The following is a 9,549-nucleotide window of genomic DNA, read 5'->3' as shown; positions in this document are numbered from 1 at the left end:
GTATGTCCATATCTTGTTATTTAGATTCTAATTATACTCATAGTTCATCTACAGCTTGGGTTTTAGATACTGGTGCCAGTTCTTACATTTCTCATGATATGCAGGAACTAGCAAATAGTAGCAACTTGCGTTCTCAAGATGTTTAAAGTCCGGATTGGCAATGGCTCAACTGTTGAAGCTTTAGCCATAGGATAAATCTTTTTACATGTTTGGACATGTTTTGTGTTTGGATAATATTTTATATGTACCTAATGCTTTTAAGAACATCATTTCTATATCTAGTTTGACTAGAAATGGCTATGAATTTCAGTTCACAAATGATGTTTGTAATATTATTTTTGGAAATAAATATGTTGGTTCAGGTTATATGAATAATGGTCTTTATTATTTGGATAATAATGACAAACACAAAATGAATGCAAGTGATCTAAATGAATGCAATGCCATGGTGAAAACCAACTCAAGTTCAAAATATATTTGGCACTTAAGGTTATATCATGTTGCAGAAGATAGGATTGCAAAACTGGAGAAAATGGGGATTGTATCCTCATTGGGCTCTGAGCCTACTCCAACTTGTGAATCTTGCCTTCAGGGCAAAATGACTAGATCACCGTTTGTTGGACAAGGGCTAAGGGTTGAAAATATTTTGGAGCTAATACATAGTGATGTATGTGGTCTATTTAAGGAAATGGCTTGAGGCGGTTTTCATTACTTTACTGATGATAAATCAAGGGGCATTTGTATTTGATGAAATACAAACATGAATCGTTTAAAAAGTTCAAAGAATTTAAATCTGAAGTAGAAAATCAAACAGGAAAGAGTATTAAAGCTCTTCGATCAGATCATGGAGGTGAATATTTGAGTACTGAATTTGATGAATACTTGAGAGAGCACGACATTGTTTTCCAGCTAACTCCTTCAGGAACACCATAGCTGAATGGTGTATCTAAAAGGAGAAATCGTAACCTATTGGATATGGTACGTAGTATGATGAGCTATACTGATATGCCAATCTCCTTTTGGGGATTTGCATTAGAATCAGCTTTGTATATTCTGAATAGGATTCCATCAAAATCAGTTTCTTCCACACCTTATGAGATATGGCATGGAAGAAAACCAAGTCTTAAGCATGATAAGATTTGGGGTTGTCCAGCTTATATAAAAAAATTGAACACTGATAAATTGGAAACCAGATCAGAAAAGGGTCGATTTGTTGGATATCCAAAAGATAGTTTTGGATATTATTTTAATTTGCCTACTTCACAAAAGGTTGTGGTAAGTAGAGATGTCACATTTCTTGAACAACAGTTTGTTCAAGAAGGAGGCAAAGGAAGGCAAATAGAGTTAGAATTGGAGAATTTTGACCAACCAATAGATCAGATGGATATAGATCCATCTAGTCAACCTACACCCATTGATGAAACATCTACAGCTATTCCTCGTAGAACAACCAGGGTATCTCACCCACCAGTGAGATATGGTTTCCTTCATAAAGAAAAACAAGAGTTGTCTACTCATAAAGAAGTAGATCATGGAGATGATCCACTTACCTACGAAGAAACTATATCAGATATAGACTCTTCAAAATGGATTGATGCTATGAAATCCGAAATTGATTCCATGTATAGGAATCAAGTTTGGGATCTTGTTGACCCACCTGAAGAATTGTACCTATAGGGAACAAATGGGTTTTCAAGAAGAAAATTCGTTCTGATGGAAAGGTAGAGACCTATATGAAGGAACAGAAGCGTGAAAAACACAAGTTTATACCATTGAATTCAAAAATTTTTCACCTAGGGTCACATGCATCATGCAAGATTTATTTTTATCTTTTTGATTTCAATGATAAACAACATATTAAAACTCTTTTAATATGTTTTTGGATCTGTATTTGCTATTTAAGATTTTAAAATTAATCAGATTAATTTTAGAATCCTAGATTAAATCAAGAACGATTACACTAACCTCTTGATGCGCTGCAGCGTATTTGCGCCTTTGAGATTCGTCTTCAGGACACCAAATATTGTCCCTCTAGCTTGTCCACACCAAGAACACCTATGGCAGCCCTTGAACAGATTCTAAAGTTTTTTTTATTATTTATAAATTCAGGTTCTGCCTTTTAAAAGATTAGAGATGTAAACAGGACACTAAAAACAATTTCTAGTATTTTTAATTCAAGAGATTGATGGCTAATCTCTTTGAATTGATGAGAGATGAAGAGGAAGAGAGGGAGAGCTTCAAAATGGCGTGACAAAGGAGTGTGGCTGTTGGTTGTATTTTATTTTTCTCATAACAACACTTATATAGCTAGGTTAATACGTTAAACCCTTGCCACATGTCACCCTTTGATTAGCTCTGGGTTTAAGTGACTCAATCAAATTGTGCCATGTGTCAAACATATATTTAATCTTAATTTTAATCATCTTACATGATTAAAAGACATTTGACAAGCTTATGCGTAATGCCATGTGTCACCATCTCATGGTGCCATGTGTCACAATGCGAAATGACCAAAATGCCCCTGTGTTTTAATTTTGAGTTCTTAACCCAAAATAATTATTTCTCTTCTTCTAATCAATTTATATCAAATATAAATTAATTACTTAATCTCTATTAATTAATTTCTCATTAATTAAATTCATATCTAAACACTTTAAATATAAATTTAACTTATACTATACATTCAATAATCTAGATTTTGTTTCAAGTCATGCTAGGGACTTTGCAATCTAATTGCAAACCAAACCTATTTAATTAATCAATTAAACTCTTTAATTAATTAATTAAATCATATTTAATTAGGTGATAACTTGTGTATGTGTGTGACTTACTAGGCTCATCACTAATTGGCAATGAGACATGATATCAACTCTTAATATCATCAGAACTCTTTCTTACCATAAATGATTTCTCTAAATCATTTTATGAACCTTATAGACCATGGTTAAAACCTAGCATAGCATGCCATGGCTACCCAATTAGTAATAAGGTTTACCTTAAATAAACCTATAATCATATGTTACCGTGCACTAAAATCTCTCTGTTATAAAATCCCAACTCAAGCTGGAGTCATGGTTTATGTCAAACTCCATTTGCTATGAATATTATGCTATCTTTTAATTCCAGTTCATGAATAAAAAGATTTTCTCATCAGAAACTCCTTTCTGATTAAATCTATCTGTCCTGGCCAGGAACTTGAAACATCAAGAACAATTAAATGAACATAGGATTTTATCTCTATTTACTTAGAAGAATAGATTCCATCTTGATCAACACCTACCTGCATATATAACTAGTAGGAGCCAACACATGCCCACATACCCACACAGTACAAGTATGAAAGCAGTATCAAACTCAAACTACCTATATACAAGATAACTGTGCTATCTCAGTTATAAAGATTATATGCACTGATATGATTTATGACAAAACATTGACAAGAGTAAACTCTATGTGCTTGTTATAAGTGTCACTGGTTCGGCCTACTTATCATTTATAAGTGCCTATCATGTTTGCTATATGGCATGAGACTCACCATTCCATCTTATTTATATCTCATATTAATAACTTGGTAACAAACATGAATACAATCTTTCTGGATAAGTCATGTCCTTATTATGAAGTATCCTCAATTGTGAACCTATTTATGATACTTTGTACTAGAAATACTGTCACTCATATTCTTAACAACTTAAGAATAGAATTTCTAACGAAATATCAATGGACCTTTTCTATTACACATAAATATATTATGTAAATAGAAAAGCATCTGCTCAAAGCTGTGATGGATTTTCTGCTCAAAGCATCTGCAACTACATTTGCTTTCCCAGGATGGTAGTCAATTACACAATCATAGTCCTTCTGGAACTCAATCCATCGTCTCTGTCTAAGGTTGAGCTCCTTCTGGGTTGGCAAGTATTTCAGACTCTTGTGGTCTGTGTAAATGTAGCATTTTTCAGCATACAAGTAGTGCCTCCATTTCTTCAGTGCGAAGATAATTGCTGTAAGCTCTAGATCATGGGTAGTGTAATTCTGTTCATGTGGCCTTAGCTATCTGGAAGCATAAGCGACCACCTTCCCCTCTTGCATCAATACACACCCTAACCCATTATGAAAGGCATCACTGTAGACCACAAAGTCCTTTCCGGACACTGGCTGTGTTAACACTGGTGCCTCTGTCAACATAGCCTTTAACTTCTCAAAACTAGTCTGACACTTGTCATTCCGGTCAAATATGACATTCTTATGTAACAACTTGGTCATTGGAGCAGCTATTAAGGAAAATCCCTTCACAAATCTTCTGTAATACCCAGCTAGCCCCAAGAAGCTTCTGACCTCAGTTGTATTTCTGGGAGGCTTCCATTCCATCACTGTTTCTATTTTCTTGGGATCCACCCTAATCCTATCAGCTGACACTATGTGTCCAAGGAATGCAATCTCATTCAACCAAAAGTCACACTTTGACAACTTATCATATAGCTTCTTTTCTCTCACGGTTTGCAGAACAATCCTCAAATGCTCATCATGTTCTTCCCTGCTCTTGGAATACACCAAAATATCATCAATAAAGACCACTACAAACCGATCTAAGTATGGATGGAAGATACGGTTCATAAGGTCCATGAATGCTGCTGGTGCATTTGTTAGGCCAAAGGGCATCACTAGGAACTCATAATGCCCATATCAGGACTTGAATGCAGTCTTTGGCACATCTGCATCCTTCACCCTTAACTGATGATACCCTGATCTGAGATCAATCTTAGAAAATACTCATACTCCCTTCAACTGATCAAACAAATCATCAATTCTAGGCAACGGATATTTGTTCTTCACAGTCACTTTATTCAACTACCGGTAATCGATGCATAGCCTCAAAGTCCAATCCTTCTTTTTCACAAACAGCACTAGAGCTCCCCATGGTGACACACTAGGATGTATGAATCCCTTATCCAGTAACTCATGTAACTGGATTTTCAGTTCCTTTAATTCTGTGGGTGCCATCCTATAAGGAGCAATAGAGATTGGTGCTGTACCCAGCAGTATCTCAATAGCGAATTCAACTTCCCTTTCTAGTGGCAAACTAGGCAATTCTTCAGGGAACACATCTGGGTAGTCTTTTACTGTGGGTATGTCACACAGATCTGGCTTAGCTTGCCTAGTATCCACCACATGTGCTAGGTCGGCTTCACAGCCTTTTCTCATCAGTTTTCTTGCAACTATGGCTGAGATGACATTAGACAACAAATCTGTCCTTTCCCCCACAACTGTGATCTCATTACCCCCAGGAGTTTTCAAAGAAATCCTCTTCAGTTTACAATCAACCATTGCCTGATGACGTGACAACCAGTCCATTCCCAAAATCACGTCAAACTCATGGAAAGGCAACTCAATCAGGTCTGCCAAGAATTCATACCCCTGAATCCTTGTGTTGGAGCAGCTGTAGTAGTTCTGCGTGGACAGTTCCTCAACTGATGCTCTGTCGACCCACACCTTAAGCAGGCACCAGTCACTCTCCAACACTCCCCCTTATGCCACTTCAGGCAATGTGGACATGCAGAAGATGCTGGGGCTAGTCCCCTAAACCCCATCCCTGGAGAGCTACTCACTGATGGTGTGGACTGACCTCTCCTGGGGGTAAATTGTGGCCTGGGCCCCTGAGAGTGACCCTGACCTTGTGGTTGACCTGAACTTTGTGCAGGTGGACCTTTGAACTTTTTCCCAGGTGTAGGAGATGAACTAGACTGACCCGGGCCCCTCTTCTGCTATCTCTCTCTTCTGGTCTGCTCACTTATTCTAACCTTTTCAACCTTTATTGCAGCTTCCACTAACTTGGTGAAGCCGGTGATTCCCAAGGCAGTGATCATGATCTTTATGTTGTCATTTAATCCCTCTTCAAATCTCTTACACCTTTCGGCCTCATTAGGGACTATCTCCCTTCCATAGCGGCTTAATCTGACAAATTCCTTTTCATACTCGGCCACTGTCAGCTGTCTCTGCCTCAGGTTGATGAACTCTCTTCTTCTCTCTTCCAGGTATACACTACCCACATATTTCTTCTTGAATTCTGAGAGGAAGAAGTCCCAAGTTATTACTTCTGGCTGTACTTCACTGGACACCGTATCCCACCATTCATATGCATCATCTTGCAATAGAGATACAATAACTTCTAGATTTTGCTCTGGAGTGCAGTGGAGTTGTTTTAAAACTCTGCCTGTTCTGTTCAACCAATTTTTGGCTGCAACAGAATCATCTTCTCTCTTGCTAAAGAAGTCCACTGCTCCAAATTTTTTCAATTTTTCCAGGTGTGATTTTGGTTGTGGAGGTGGTGGTGGTGGTGGCATTACCCCAGCCATTTGTTTGAAGAATTCGGCCATTTGCTGAAACACGGCCTGTGGAGGTTGAGCAGGCTCTGCTGGAGCTGGTGGAGCAGGTTCTCCCCTACCCCCAGTCTCTGCTGGTGCAGGTGGAGCATGACTCTCCACTTCCTCCTCAACTGCCCTCTGAGATGTAGGGTCCATATCCTATTCAAAATAACAAAGACAAACAGATCTGCATTAGTGTCACCTCGACTCTTACAAATGCAATGCATGGTATGGACTCAATCTAGGCCCAGAAATGCCTAAACCGTGCTCTGATACCACTAAATGGGACACCCCTTATCTGTCTACAGTATATCCGAGTAAGATATGTCACACGGTGTATCGGAACACTCTATTTTATCATAATCATTTTTATTCTTCCTTAATTTATTTTTATCATATTTTTGAATATAACTTGTGAAATATAATTCATTTAAGTTATTTATTGAAATTATAATTTGTTTGAGGTTTCAAAAATTTTATAGAAAATCCGGCAGAGTACCGGCTAAAAATGGAGAAAACAGTTCTTCGGAACCTGTGGAAAACACTTCCAATAATCATATCCAATCATTCTTAACTCCAATAATCATAAAAAACTTAATATTTTTCAACAACATTTCTCAATCATTTATTTCTCATGGTACTCATATGTATAAGAAATATATAAATACTCAAATTTTCCATTCATAACCAAAATTTTCACCATTTACATTAACATCAAAATACATTATATAAGTCTCATTTACACAATAGAAAATAAAAGATAGTTACAAAATACCAAAATGAAACCTAGTGTCCTACCAATGCACTGAGGATGGTGAGGTGACACGGACACTATGTAGAGCTGCAAGAGGTCTTACCCAGTCTGTGGTCTATTGGGCTCTCGGTCAGTATCTCCAGAACCTACCCGTGGCAAAAGCAATGCGCTAAGCAATAATGCTTAGTGGTGCCACTAATAAAATAAAAAAAATAACAGAAAATAAATATACAGTAAATGTATCGATGTCTTATTGCAAATAAATTTTCGATGAGTATTTGTAGTCTTACTTATTTTGTACTTGTTATATTCATTATTTTATTAAATTTATCCACTTTCATTTTTGGTTGCCCAAGTAACCTATACTAGATGACTAGACTGGATAAACGGGTAAACTGGCACTGGGTATCAAGTACCTCGGGCCGTCACACCATCGGTCACATATGTGTCTCCCTGTGTACCTTGAGCGACTAATAAGCTGTAATAACATTAGGCACAAGACCAAGTATCAACATAATGTCAGAATGGCTAAAAGCCATGAAATCACAAAATGGCATAATGCCATGTGCAGTACTGCTAACTGAACCCTATTGGCATGCCAAACTATCCAAACCAATCTTGTTAGGTATACTAGGGCATTTGATACTTTTGAATTTTACAATTTTTGAATTTCAAATTTTAGTGTTACTATTCCCTTCATTAGTCAACAAAAATGTTGACTTTTGCATAGAAAATAGGTACATTGGTTTTAACACTCCCAACATACCACATTTTGCATTCAAAATTTGTTGGTATTGGTTAACAATACCATTTCTAAGCTTAAAATTAATGGAGCAGAATTTTCAGTTTTCATACCCAATCTTTACTGTTCCATTAGTTGCTGTTGCAGTGGGAATTTAGGAAAATGATAAACATGAAAGTTGTTCATTATTTTGTCTAGTTGAATTTCTTTTTTTGAATCACTCCATTTGGAGTTTTGTAGCTCAAGTTATGGTCCAAAAACCACAACTGGCCGGATTGGAATTTTTCTGGACTGACCATATCTACAGTGCAGTGAACAGTGACTGCAACTCCCTTGTTGGATGGGTTCTGTTCATAATTTGGGGTAGGTTTCTTCATAAAAGTTGTTGGTCTATATCTAAGCTTATTGCTGGTAAAATTTTAGGTCAATTGGACCATTCTACACTGAGTTATGGCCAAATGAACAATTACTGTTCATTTAGTCATTCTGCAGAAACTGGTTGCAGGACATCCGGATTGGGGCAAGATTTTGGTCCACTTGCTTTGGTCTTTTGGGCATGGTTTCTTCACCAAAGTTGTGCCATTATGTGTCTAGTTTCATATCCAATTGGCCAAATACCAATTGAACCTACACAGCCGAAGTTATGGCTGTCCAAACAGGCTGGACTTACATCCAAACCTGCTGCTCTCACTAGGCAGCATACCAAATCAGATTTTTAATGCTATAATTCACTCCAAGTTATGGTCAATTTACCTCAAATGGTCACTAATTTACTATTAGAATGTTCATTCACCATTACATAAGCAAAGCCCAAATTTCTATCCAAAACCCTAGCTCAAATTCAAGGTTCACACAACACATGTCAATTAGGCATACTAATCCATTTCAAATTTATGTCTACACATCAACACCATTTCTAAGCCATTTTAAATCCATCAAAACCATTAACATTATCCCTTCCTTAGGGCTACCAAATTCCATGGTGTACATACACATAAGTTTTATTTCATTTAATTTACAATTTCATACTCATTTTAAGTCCCTAACATGGAATAAAAAGAGAAATATGCATAAATAAGCACTAACCTTAGTAGGGCAAAATTTTCTCTTATTAATTCTTCACTTTTTTTTTGTTTTTTTGGCTGCCAAACACCTTCCCAAGTGGTGTAGATAAATTTTAATGAAGGTATCTTAGGGTTTGGTGAAGAGAAATCAAGGATTTGGGAGAGAAAATGAAAGGAATTTTAATGGAGGAGAAAATGGTTCACGTATGGAAATTGGGAAGAGAAAGAAGCTGGGTTTTTCCTTCATTTTCTGCCCATTTTATTGATTCTAAATGGGTTAAGCACATGTGTCACAATATGATAGGTCATTGGGGTTTTAATGACATTATAATGATGTCAAAATTCTCATTTATTCAATTTTCTTTTCTTTTTATTTTCTACTCATTTTCAATTTAATTTTTACCAATATTTATTCATATTTTATGTTACAATAATTATTTACTTAATTGGACAAGTCGGCCAAAAATCTCCTCTGAAGGCGAAATGACCAAAATGCCCTCCATTTGGCTTAACAGACCAAAATTGTCTGTACCGATTGAAAAATTTTTCTAAATATTTTCTTGGCATTATAATGCCATAGGAACCTCAATGACCCTTCTCTGGAGTCCCAAAAATTATTTTATGAAT

This window comes from Hevea brasiliensis, unplaced genomic scaffold (genome assembly GCF_030052815.1).
Source record: "Hevea brasiliensis isolate MT/VB/25A 57/8 unplaced genomic scaffold, ASM3005281v1 Scaf28, whole genome shotgun sequence".
Classification (NCBI taxonomy): Eukaryota; Viridiplantae; Streptophyta; class Magnoliopsida; order Malpighiales; family Euphorbiaceae; genus Hevea; species Hevea brasiliensis.
The sequence above is the reverse complement of the archived record's forward strand: the minus strand, read 5'-3'. Positions refer to the sequence as shown.